General features: G+C 38.3%; 1 protein-coding gene and 1 pseudogene across 1 annotated transcript in view; one reads left to right on the forward strand and one right to left on the reverse strand.

Moving 5' to 3' along the window:
- The window catches only part of LOC134328423 (histone H3.v1-like), a 34,269-nt gene that overhangs the window by 10,549 nt on the left and 9,510 nt on the right, over positions 1–14,210 (reverse strand). The window lies entirely within an intron of this gene.
- LOC134329756 (5S ribosomal RNA) lies at positions 9,879–9,987 on the forward strand (annotated as a pseudogene).

Consider the following 14,210-nt stretch of genomic DNA (forward strand, 5'->3'; position numbering starts at 1 on the left):
GCCGAGGAAACCCGATCTTCTTGTAGACACAGGCTGAAAAGAGCAAACAAAGCCTTGGTGTTTTCCACATGTATTTATAAGCGGATGTGAGCTTCCTTTTCTACTAGAAAAATAGGCTGTTTAGTGCGATGTAAAACACAGCTACCAAGCAGGACTAGGTCGAGTCCAGGGTGCTTAACTGTCATGTAGCTGAAAGAACAAATGTAAGAAAAAAACTAAAAATAAATAATAAACATAACAATTTAGAATAATGATGATGATAATAAGAAGAATATTTAATGTTAACCATAATACTGGTAATAGTACTAATGGCCAAAAAAACAACCGTATTCACAATGATGCTTTTTCTCATTTGGAAATTCATGTGTTTCAGCCGCAACGATAGCAAACAAGTGTTAACAAGTGTCATAAGCGACTTCTAAAGCAAAATCCACAAACACATAAAGAAAAGCTCAACTTCAAGAAACTCCTGTGGCCTGACCGAAGCCCCACTGCACAGCTGAGGAATTCAGGTTTTCCGTAATATCGATCAAGGCCCTCCTGAAATCAACATCAGTTTGAAGCCATACAAAAGCCTTTTTGACAGAATGGGTCCAAATTCCGACAGATACAGTTTCAAGTTTTATGAGAAGCGTGTGTGTGTGTGTGAGTGAGTGTGTGTGTGAGTGAGTGTGTGTGTGTGAGTGAGTGTTTGTGAGTGAGTGTGAGTGAGTGTGTGTAAGTGAGTGTTTGAGTGTGTGTGTGTGTGTGTATGTGTGTGTGTGTGAGTGTGTGTGTGTGTGTGTGTGTGTGAGTGTGTGTGTGTGTGTGTGTGTGTGTGTGTGTGTGTGTGTGAGTGTGTGTGTGTGTTCTTGTCTTTATATATTTGTGAGGACCAACCCCTGACAGAACACCAGCATTGTGAGGTCATTCTTCGTTGTGAGGACATTTTGCCTGGTCCGCACAATGAAAATTCTAGAATAGGCTCCTATGACCCTAATGAGTCACGTGTAGAAGTTTCAGCAAATGTCCTCAGTAAGATAGTAAACTCAGAAATAGTGCTCCCCTATAGCTCGGACACCGGTACTGCAGCTAAAATTTTATTTAATGGCTGACCTGGCAAACTAATTTTCTGATTGGCCAAGTCGGGGAAATTTTCTGATTGACTATTTCAGTCACATGACACCATGTCTGCTTTTGTACAGGAAGAAAATCCGTTTTAAACTAGTATTCATACTGGAATAAACAGTATATTTGTTTGTGTGTGTTATTATTATTATTATTATTATTATTAATATTATTATTAATAAAAATTATTAGTATTGTTATTATTATTGTATGTTTATAATTTTTAATTATTATTGTTATTGTTATTATTATTATTGTTATTTTTGTTATTATTATTATTATTATTATTATTATTAATATTATTAGTCTTTATTGATTTAGTAATGGTGATTCTGCAGTAAATTTGCACAAGAGCTATCAGTCGGTCAGGTGCCACCATGACCCCGACCATAATAAAGTGCTGGTAAAATATAAAAAATAAATGAAATTAATTAAGTTATTAATTTTTGTTTATTTTTATTATTTAGTATTCATATTTTGTTGTATTCTGATCAGGGTCACGTTGGGTCTGGTTTTCTCATAATCACTGGGCATAATACACAACCACACTCCCGACAGGACGCCAATCCATGGCAGTGCCTCGGCCTCCCCCCGGCCCTCAGACACCGCCCATGTTGTCTGTATGTAGCCTGACAATGTAATTACAGAGTCAAGTCAAGTCAACTTTATATATATAGTGCTTTTTACAATAGACATTGTCTCAAAGCAACTTTACAAAATCCAGGACCAACAGATACAAAAACCGCTGTTGAGCAAGCCGAGGGCGACTGTGGCAGGAAAAACTCCCTTAAAATTACTCAGCAGGGCCCTCCATCTTTCTTGGGTGGTCTGGAGGATACTTTAAATAAATAGGATTTACACAAATCATACAAACACAAACGCGCTTAGTTCTGACACCAGTAGCACAGGTTTCCTAGTAACAGACTTCGGGAACAAGCAGGGATTTATGTTAGGAAACACAAGCGCTATTTTAATATAAACAAAATAACAGTATAAATCTAGATACTCTATATTAATTACAAGCGCAGGATTAACTTTTAAGTTTGGAGCTTGAACAGTGTAGAACTTATTAATTTAAATGTTTTTAAATAAACATCAACCTCTATTTTTTCTTTTAAAATTATTTTAATTTAATTATAAAGAGGATATGATCTCAGTCTTTTACCGATCCCTAAAGAGTTCTCTCTTCTCCCTGAAGTATTTTTACTAATCATCAAATCATCTGTTTTAAAGAAGAAAAACTCATCATTCCATAAATAAAAAACATTTAAACATGTACATATATGTAAATAACATTATAACAGTAATACTTCCTCTAATTAGTGCCTTAATGTCCCGATAGCAATCTATTACGTGCCTTTCGCCGGACGCTGTGCGTGGGGCCCCCGTATTTTGGGGGGACGGGTTGACCCGGACGACCTCAGATCGCCTCTGCTTTCGGTACCCAGGGTCCCCGGCCCGAGGCCGGCAGGGGCCCGCAACCCGTCCGGCTCTGCCACCCCAGAATTGTAATTCTGTATTGCAAATGGGATGACATGTATTACTACAGTATATTGCAAGTAGGACTTATGTTGCAACTGGAATGAGATCCTATGTACTATGGTGGCCGAGAAGTGCAAAACAAATGAACATTTCAGAAAACAAAATTACAAAAAAACAAAAACAACATTTTCAACGAAAGCAAAAACAAATTTACAAGTGCTTGGGTACCCAGTGTTTGTAAATTTGTTTTCGGCATATGTAATTTTGTTTTCTAAAATGTAAATTAGTTTTGCACTTCTCGGCTGCACATTTCTGACGGAAAAGGTAGGGACAATAAACCGGAAGTGCGTGTTGCTTACCTGCGGTCAATCAAACTGTTTCTCAGCGGTAAAGTGAACGGAGTTTGTGATGGTGATGATAAACGATGTTTTGTCTAGTTTGTGGAAATCATTTTATCCAGTTGACCCGCTATTGTTTTTCTTGTGGAAAGTTATTAGATTGTTTGAGACGGTTAGACGTGGCGTGTGCATCTCTATCTACCGTCCGCTCTTCTAAACATCTAAGGAGTTCCCACAAGAAAAACAAAAGCGAAATAATGAAAATAATTAACACAAAATGGACAAAACATTGTTTATTAGGGACGGAACATTTGATACCGAGGCTTTAAAGCTTGTTTCACTTTTGTAACACTGGACTCAGTGTATCGGAGCTTGTATTAAACCAGCAGGAGAATGTGTGGGACTGATTTAAAGCTTTGGTGCTGTGTTTTACCTCACTCACTATATAAGAGACAATCAAACCAGAGTTACCCACCGTCCTGTAAAATACAGAATCCTTCTTTATCTGGAGACTAAACGCTGCGTTCAGTATTGTAACTGATACAGGACGCTTTGTTCTGTATTTTTATCAATGGGAGACGGGTGGTGTGTATGAAACAGAAGGAAACTGCTGCTACTGTGGGAATTAGAAAGCGTTTGGTTATTATATTAAGTAGTATTCACTTTTATTCTTAGTAACGGTGTGTGCGCGCTGGTTATAGCAGCATAACCTGGATAATACACCGCTGTATGAGTAGCACAGTGGGTAGAGTGCGTTGAAGGGCACAGTCATGAGAACAAAAGTTTTATTTATGGTGTTTAACATTTATTATTTTCATTCTTTATAATTATAAATCAGAACCATATTTTAGGCAAAACAACAACGCACTCTACCCACTGTGCTACTCATACAGCGGTGTATTAAACAGGTTATGCTGCTATAACCAGCGCACACACACCGTTACTAAGAATAAAAGTGAATACTACTTAATATAATAACCAAACGCTTTCTAATTCCCACAGTAGCAGCAGTTTCCTTCTGTTTCATACACACCACCCGTCTCCCATTGATAAAAATACAGAACAAAGCGCGTCCTGTATCAGTTCAATACTGAATGCAGCTTTTAGTCTCCAAATAAACACCGATTCTGTATTTTACGGGATGGTTGGTAACCCTGGTTTGATTGTCTCTTATATAGTGAGTGAGATTAAAGCACCGAAGCTTAGAATCAGTCCCGCACATTCTCCTGCTGCTGTTACCATCACAAACTCCGTTCACTTTACCGCTGAGAAACAGTTTGATTGACAGCAGGTAAGCAACACGCACTTCCGGTTTATTGTACCTACCTTTTCCGTCAGAAATGTGCGGCCGAGAGGTGCAAAACAAATTTACATTTTAGAAAACAAAATTACATATGCCGAAAACAAATTTACAAGTGCTGAAACACTTTTACATATGCCAAAACTAATTTACATACACTGGGTACCCAAACACTTGTAAATTTGTTTTGTTTTCGTTGTAAATTTGTTTTTGGTTTTTTTGTAATTTTGTTTTCTGAAATGTTAATTTGTTTTGCACTTCTCGGCCACCGTAGATCTGTCTACCTGCATGTGCTCTTAACATAGCCTAGCTGTATTTACTTAACCAGAGCTTTCAAAGAATACACTCTATCTTTGTTTTGACTTTCTTTTCTGGTTTTTTTATTTGTGGCGGTCTTGTACCGCCCCCAGTAACTCCACCGTGTCTTTAATTGTTTGCAGTGGAGAACAGGCTCGTAACAATATCATATCATTATTTTTTTTCGCAATTCTTCAAAAGTGCCACAACAGGAAGATATTACAAATATTTTTGTTTACCATGATCAGAAGACAGTACAAAACTTTGTTTCACCATCTTGGTCGTAAGAACTTATTTTACCATATCATGTTAATTTTTTTTTAGAGTTTTCCAAAACTGCCACCAGAGGGCGAAATTACAAGGATCTTTTCCATGTTCACAAAACCTCATATTACCACATCATATTAGTTTTTATAACAATTCTCCGAAAGTGTATCAAAAGGGCAACATTTTTTTTTTACCACGGTTACAAAAAAACGTGTCCATAAATAAACACAAGGCCAAAATTACAGTGGTCTGTCTTCCTGCATGTGCTCAAAACATAACGTTGTAGCTGTATTTACTTCAGTGCTAATTTTGACAGCAAATTTTGATTTAGTTTTAGTCACAGTCTTTTGACTAAAATGTCATTTAGTTTTAGTCGTAATTTAGTCATCTGAATTGTCTTAATTTTAGTCTAGTTTTAGTCGACTAACTCTACAGTCGATTCAGTCGACTAAAATACATATTTGTTTGTTTGTTTGTTAGGATTTTAACGTCATGTTTTTACACATTGGTTACATTCATGACAGGAACAGTAGTTACTCATTACACAAGATTCATCAGTTCACAAGGTTATATCAAACACAGTCATGGACAATTTTAGTATCTTCAATTCACCTCACTTGCACGTCTTTGGACTGTGGGAGGAAACCGACGCAGACACGAGGAGAACATGCAAACTTCACACAGAAAGGACCCGGACCGCCCCACCTGGGGTTCGAACCCAGGACCTTCTTGCTGTGAGGCGACAGCGCCACCCACTTATCCACCGTGCCGCCCTAAAATAAATATAAAGGGTGTAAAATGTAAATGCTTTTTTATCAGTTCCCTTAAATTATTTAAGTCATTATATACACTTACACAAAATGAAAAATTTTTAACCAGTTATGGAATATTATTAATGTTTGAATGTGCAATACACACAGAACCAGATTTAACTTTATTTAAATCTTTATTTACCTGACCTGCTTATTGAGCATAACAATAACAAAATATTAATGAGCAGTAGGCTTGCTCTGCCTGAAAAATATATGCATTGTTCATAACAAATTGCATATTACATTCTTTATAAAACTGGGTACCGTAAAAGCAGCTGTGTTTTTACCCGAGATCGTCGCCCCACATGGTTTACACATCGTCTTGTTTTTCACGACATCAAATGAGAAATGTGTCCATATATCGGCTCTCCTCTTTCTCCTTGTTGACATTGTGGAATTAACTTGGTTCCAGTGTTGCCAACTCCTCAGTAAGTAAAGTAGCTATTGGCTGTCCTAAAAGTCGCTAGAAGTCGCTAAATGACGTCATCGCCTAATTTGCATATGGTCCATTTGCGTGTAATTGACGCTGTAGAAGAGGAATAACATCGTGGGAGAGACCAAAAGTGGGTAAAAACACCCTAAATATGTTTAGAACTACAAATGAACTTTCTTCTGTTGATTCGTGGTTTGTTTTTGTTTTTTAAGAAAACACTGAGCTACTCTGGGCAGGGTTGCCAGATTGCGACAGTAATTTTCAGCCAAAATGCATGAAAAAAAAACCAAAACACAGGATAAGCAGATGATGTTTAGCATTTCACAAATAATAAATCAGTTAAACCATCATGACCTACAAATTAATATCTTAAAATTTACAGATCAGTAATTATACATTATAAAGGACAAATTACTTTTGCTTGCATGTCTTTGAAGTAGCCTGCCAAGTTTGTAAAATGCATTATTTATGATAGGACACAAACCTTTGCATGTAAATAAAAATAAACTTGAAAGCAAGGAAAGTTTAACCTCTCGTACATATGAGAGGTAATATTTACGAGACTTGCTTACCTTCATATTCAACTCAAATCACTTGTCTAACATATGAATCACTGTATTGATGGGCGTGGCAAAGGTGTCTTTTGGACAGGGAAAGGGTTTGATGTGGAGGAAAAAAGTAGGCCTATTTATATTCCACATGCAATAGTTTTTTTATTTACATTTTAAACTGCCAAATGATACAAACCAGCCCAAAATTTGTCCACCTGCCAAAGTGTGTTTTTCCCTGCCAATTTCCAACAAAATCCGCCCATTTTGGTTGAAAACCACCCAATCTGGCAACCCTGACTGTGAGACTGACCGCCCGTGAGTGCTTTGGGACGGGAGAGGGGATCACGGCAGGACCCGCTGCTCACTGAGGACAGTAACTGCAGAACAATATGTGTTTTCACGTTCGAGTCTCCAAAAGTCTCCAAAAACACCAGAAAAAGTCGCTAGATTTGTCGCTAGTCGCTTTTTAAAAAAAAAGTCGCTAGAGGGGTCTGAAAAGTCGCTAAATATAGCGACAAAGTCACTAAGTTGGCAACACTGCCTGGTTCCATGAGTAAAGAAAGTTCACGAGGTTTTCTTTGTTTTTTATTGGAGAAAATGCTGCAACCAATCAGCATCCACTTGTGTTTTTTTCTGTTTTCATGCATTTGTGTTTGGTTGTTCTCTCTTTCTGTCTTTCTGCCCTTTTTCAGTACGTGTCTCTCAGACATGTAACAATATCATATCACTTTTTTTTTTTTTTTGCAGTTAGCCTACATCAGCAAATAAAATTTACCTTCACAGTGGTGTCTTTTAGTGGTGCTTTTTTCATTTCCTTTTAAAATCCGGAAATTGTGGAATGACTCCACTACACTGTTTCCAGTGCTTCAGAGTCTAATCAAATATCATCAAGAGAGTACATGTCTGTTCAGACATCCAGTATTCCAAACTATATTTATGCAGTGCAGTACAGTCTCAGTCTAATTTAAAAACACAAGTAATCTTTGAAACGTTACCTTCACTCATGCCACGCTTATCAGCATGGCACAAGAATTGGATGTCCTTGCCACATGAACTGCAGAACGTTGTTTGAGAATACAGGCTGAATCCACAAAATGGACAATACATTGCTCTGTAGGACAACAAATAAAGCATTATTAGGCAGGTACCCACTGTGGTTGGACATTTTAACAGAGGTCTAGTTAACAGACAATAGCCACTTAACATGAATTGTACAGCATGTTGTTCAACACCTCTGTTGACTTAACATAATCGATTATCTGTTTTACTAACGTTACCGAAGTGATGTCGGTTACGACGTAGCTAGCTTCACAATAATAATAACGTTCGATGACAGTCTACATAACTATGTCGATATAAACACAGTGAACAACGTTGATCATTTGTAACAACATTTAACGACATTAATCACAGAATCATCATTAATCACATAGCAACAAAGTTATCACTTACTTTTCAAACTTGACTGCTGCTAGCTTCCGTTGTGGCTTAACTTCTGTTGTGGCTTATTTTTATTTGCATTGAGACTTCTTTTATTTGCATTGTGGCTTAATTTATTTGTGTCGTGACTTTTTTTATTTGCGTTGTGACTTTTTTTATTTGTGTTGTGGCTTAATTTATTTGCGTTGACCCTTCTGGGCCACTGTACTAATTTCCTTTGGAATCAATAAAGTATCTATCTATCTATCTATCTATCTATCTATCTATCTATCTATCTATCTATCTATCTATCTATCTATCTATCTATCTACAGGGGTTGGACAAAATAACTGAAACACCTGCTTTTAGACCACAATAATTTATTAGTATGGTGTAGGGCCTCCTTTTGCGGCCAATACAGTGTCAATTCGTCTTGGAAATGACATATACAAGTCCTGCACAGTGGTCAGAGGGATTTTAAGCCATTCTTCTTGCAGGATAGTGGCCAGGTCACTACGTGATGCTGGTGGAGGAAAACGTTTCCTGACTCGCTTCTCCAAAACACCCCAAAGTGGCTCAATAATATTTAGATCTGGTGACTGTGCAGGCCATGGGAGATGTTCAACTTCACTTTCATGTTCATCAAACCAATCTTTCACCAGTCTTGCTGTGTGTATTGGTGCATTGTCATCCTGATACACGGCACCGCCTTTGGATGCACATGGTCCTCCAGAATGGTTCGGTAGTCCTTGGCAGTGACGCGCCCATCTAGCACAAGTATTGGGCCAAGGGAATGCCATGATATGGCAGCCCAAACCATCACTGATCCACCCCCATGCTTCACTCTGGGCATGCAACAGTCTGGGTGGTACGCTTCTTTGGGGCTTCTCCACACCGTAACTCTCCCGGATGTGGGGAAAACAGTAAAGGTGGACTCATCAGAGAACAATACATGTTTCACATTGTCCACAGCCCAAGATTTGCGCTCCTTGCACCATTGAAACCGACGTTTGGCATTGGCACGAGTGACCAAAGGTTTGGCTATAGCAGCCCGGCCGTGTATATCGACCCTGTGGAGCTCCCGACGGACAGTTCTGGTGGAAACAGGAGAGTTGAGGTGCACATTTAATTCTACCGTGATTTGGGCAGCCGTGGTTTTATGTTTTTTGGATACAATCCGGGTTAGCACCCGAACATCCCTTTCAGACAGCTTCCTCTTGCGTCCACAGTTAATCCTGTTGGATGTGGTTTGTCCTTCTTGGTGGTATGGTGACATTACCCTGGATACCGTGGCTCTTGATACATCAAGCTAATTGAACCTTCACACTCTGCTCTTACTGGTGCAATGTGCAATTAATGAAGATTGGCCACCAGACTGGTCCAATTTAGCCATGAAACCTCTCACACTAAAATGACAGGTGTTTCAGTTATTTTGTCCAACCCCTGTATGTATGTATGTATCTATCTATCTATCTATCTATCTATCTATCTATCTATCTATCTTTTTAGCAATTCTCAAAAAGTGCCACAAGAGGGCGACATTGCAATATTTTTTTGTACCATGCTCTCAAGAAAACACAAGGCCAAAATTTCAGTGGTCTGTCTACCTGCATGTGCTCTTAACATAGCCTGTAGCTGTAGCATTAAGGCGCTGTTTACTTAAACAAAAGTATCAAGTGAAGGACCAAAGCAATTCATTCATTTATAGACGGTGGTGTTTATGCTGTTACGCTTTAACCTGTAAACAGTTTTACAGGAAAATAAATGATGTCTAAAATAACAAAAAACACGACAACAAATAATCTAAACATACTGAAGTGAAAGGCTGAATGATGGACGTCTTTAAAAGGGAAACTATTTACAGCGTCTCTCGCTTACGGCCACACCACCCTGAGAACGCCTGATCTCGGAAGCTAAGCAGGGTCGGGCCTGGTTAGTACTTGGATGGGAGACCGCCTGGGAATACCAGGTGCTGTAAGCTTTTCCTCACACATCTTTACTTCAACCTCCTGCTAAAGGAACCGAACATTTTTCTTTTTTTCTTCATCATCAAAGCAATACGTGAAGAAAAAGGCCAGCTGACACTTTCATTCTGAGTAAAACACTTATCCATCCTGGCTGTACGAAAGGAAATTATTTTGTCAATATAACTTAAAAAAAATTAACGAATAACTTTATTTTCCTGCTTTTAAAATGTAAACGAAAAACCAAATTAGGATTTTTAGCATTTTAGTGACTTTAAAAATGAAGTTCAAAATTATGTCCAGACATCATCCCCATCTAGTGGTGCTAGAAATAAGTTACATCTTGTATATGTGGTATAGATTTGTGACATTATTGTTATTATTTATTTATTTATTTATTTATTATTACTGTCTTTTTAATAATTTGTTGTTGTGTCTGTTTACATAAAAGTATCAAGTGGAGGACCAAAGCAATTCATTCATTTATACACGGTGGTGTTTCTGCTTTTATACTTTAACATGTAAACAGTTTTCAAAAAAGAAATGATTTAAATATCAACAAACACGACAACAAATAATAAAAAATATAACAACAATAATAAAAAATAAGTGAATAATACACTGCTCACAAAAATTAGGGGATATTTCAAAATGAATATGAAGCAATAAAAAAAAGAATCATTCGATTTTTTTTTTTAAACAAGAACATCAGAAAAGCAAACGACAAGTCAAAGAAAGTTGTTTGATTATGCAATTGAGATGCAAACTCAATTATTGTGATTGAGTAGCAAGTGACATATTGGTGGGGGTGAACAGAAGCATGTCAAGCTGAACAAGAGTGCCACACTTTGACTGTTCAGTAGGGTGTATGGGCACCCAAAACACACTGACAGCGATGGGGCATGGACAGGACCAGATTGTCCAGCAGTTCTTGTGGGATCCTCTGCCACTCTCGCTCCAGGGCAACTTCCAGCTCAAGAAGTGTTGTGGGAGGCATTGGACGGTTTGCCAGACGTCTTCCCAGTGCATCCCAAGCATGTTCAATAGGATTCAGGTCTCGAGAACGTTAAGGCCAGTCCATGCGTTCGATTCCTGCCTCCTGAAGCATGTTGTTGACGAGATGCGCACGGTTGGGCTTTGCATTATCGTCCATGAAAAGAAAGTTGTTTCCAACTGCTCCAGCGTAGGGTACCAATATAGGGTGCAGGACCTCATCTCGATATCGGACAGCAGTCAGCGAACCGTTTCTGATGCCAGCCCACACCATGATTCCACCACCACCGAAGGAGTCCCTTTCTCGCATGAAACGTGGATTCTCCCTCGTGTTCCTCGTTCACGCCAGATCAGGACACGATGATTGTCAGGCTGCAGACTGAACGTGACTCATCAGAGAAGAGGACAGTTGACCACTCATCACAGGTCCAATGACGATGCTCATCAGCCCACCTTCTACGGGTTCTACGGTGTTCATTCAGCAGATAACTGAATGCATACCATTGGTCACCGGACATGCAGTCCAACATGATGGAGCCGATTTTGTATGGTCTGGGTGCATATCCATCGTCTAGTGGCAGCAAGAAACTGTCCCCGCAGCTCTGTTTCATTGCTGCGCCTGTTCCTTCTTGCCAATAAGGTCAAGTAATGGTCATCTCTTGCTTTTGTGTGTGTCTGTCGCCTGTGTTTGACCATCTTCAGGACGTCCTATGGCTCTCCAGGCTTCACAGTTGGGCAAATCGTGTTGCAGGGGCATTGCAAGGGCTGGGAAATTGCAGGATGTGCACTTTTAAGATCAGGGAACGTGCAGATACTCCAGTACTTCCAGCCTTTTTTATAGTGCATTTTCACCAATAAAATAAAAGTTGGTTTGCATGATCGAACAACTTTCTTTGACTTGTCGTTTGCTTTTCTGATTTTTTTGTTTAATAAAAAAAAATCAAATGCTTCTTTTTTTATTGCTTCATATTCATTTTGAAATATCCCCTAATTTTTGTGAGCAGTATATGGATGGATGGACGGACGGACGGACGGACAGACAGACAGACAGACAGACAGACAGACAGACAGACAGACAGACAGACAGATACTTTGGTCTCCAGTAGTTTAACAAAGAAGAGAAACTAATACAAATAAAGTAAGTAAATAAGGTGCATTTATACAGCATATGGTATGCAACAAAAAAAAGTATGTGCAAATTGTGCATCTTGCAGTATTATATCTATTCTTATGAACAATATTTAAAAATATATAAGAATACATTTAGAGATAAGGATATTGCTATAGTTATAGCTATTAAATATATACAATGTAACGGTTATTGGTATATATATATATATATATATATATATATATATATACTGTATATATCTCTCTCTCTCTCTCTCTCTCTCTCTCTCTCTCTCTCTCTCTCTCTCTCTCTCTCTATATATATATATATATATATATATATATATATATATATATATATATATATATATATATACAGTGTCAAAAAGTATTTAGTCAGTCACTGATTGTGCAGGTTCTCCTACTTAGAAAGATGAGAGAGGTCTGTAATTTTCATCATAGCTACACTTCAACTATGAGAGACAAAATGAGAAAAAAAAAATCCATGAAATCACATTGTAGGATTTTTAAAGAATTTTTTTGTAAATTATGGTGGAAAATAAGTATTTGGTCAATAACAAAAGTTCAACTCAATACTTGGCCCACCACAGTATCCTCACGGCATGTCCATTGGCCAATCACAGCAATGTCCCTCCCCCAGGATAAACCGTAATCACAACCACCAGTACAAAAAAAACTATGAATGAGTGCGAGATGGAGAAAGGGTCGAAAAAGCGTACAGGAGGTGCAGAAAAAGCCCGTGATAAAACACAGAAAAAGCTGCAAGCAGATGCAGAAAAGTGCAGGAAACTGGACAACCTGTTTGGCAGTGAGGAACTACAGCATAGCCAAAGAGCAGAAAAGGAAAAGTTAGTGTTCAGTGACTCTGCTTCGTTAGTAACGCCGTTTAAGAAGAGACTGTGGGCCCATCTCAAATGTCGCCTATGCCCTGCTTAGGGTACTTCCTAACAGTACAAAACATTTCTTTTAACAGTCGCTGAATGATTAATAAGTAGTTATCTAAGCTACTGTTGGATATCAGGGGCTTTAAACCAGCCGTTTTAAGGACGATTTTTGTAAAAGTTCTATTATGTCATGTCCAACATAGTGCACTACATAGGGCGGTGGATATAATTTGAGATGGTACCATTAGTCTCTGGGGGGTATTCCAGAAAGCGGGTTAAGTGATTAAACCGGGTAAGTTAACTCAGAATTAAGGAAAACTCGGGGTTTTCCGTTCCAGAAACCGAGATTAAAGAGAGCCTGTGTCAGTTACTATAGCAACTAACGCTCCGAAGCTAACCTGCTCGCTGGCAGGTTAACTTAAACCTAACCCGGGGTTACACACACTTCTCTCATGCAAACCCGGCGTGTTCTTTCATCCAGGATCCAGTGGATCCCGACGTGCTAATTATTCGAAGAGATCTTAATCGGAAACGAGTCATTAAACTCAGATTAGTCATTTCCCGATTAATTTCTCTGCGAACCTTTCCGTTTTTTGTCAGTCAATTCGGCGAGAGTGGGGACGGTTGCAACATTATTAATCACAATATTAATAAAAAGGCTTGTTATAGCATTAATTACAACATTATGAATGGAATGTTATGGATTAATATAGAATACCTTTAACACACACACAGTTTAGTAAGCTAAAATAATTTGTGGTTCAAATTAATTGTAGTAATTAACCCCAAACATGATTGTTACTTAAAACAGGGCCTATATATGTATATATACAGTCACATTAATGAATGAAAACCCTATCTGTACACAAGAAAGTCTTTGCAAAATTATGTCAAAGAATGATTTTACTACATATCGATGAATGTTGCAACTGCCCTGTTATGGGTCTATTCAAGTATTATTTTTTACACATTTGCAATATTACATTGTGGATCAGCCCTCACTTCTTTGCAGACTTTATGCATTGCTCTCCGTTTTTTGTATGTTGGTCCATCCAAAAAGTATGCCTAGCACTGAAACTCTTGTTTGTCTGTAATAAACATCAAAGATGAATGCCACAGAATAGCAGGTTTGTCTTTAATAATAAAGATAAAAACTGAAAAGTAATAAAAAAAAATTGCTCTGCACCATCTTAAGGATTCCCAAGGGTTAGTGGCTGCATGGATGGAGCCCA

Source organism: Trichomycterus rosablanca, chromosome 15 (genome assembly GCF_030014385.1).
Source record: "Trichomycterus rosablanca isolate fTriRos1 chromosome 15, fTriRos1.hap1, whole genome shotgun sequence".
Taxonomy (NCBI): Eukaryota; Metazoa; Chordata; class Actinopteri; order Siluriformes; family Trichomycteridae; genus Trichomycterus; species Trichomycterus rosablanca.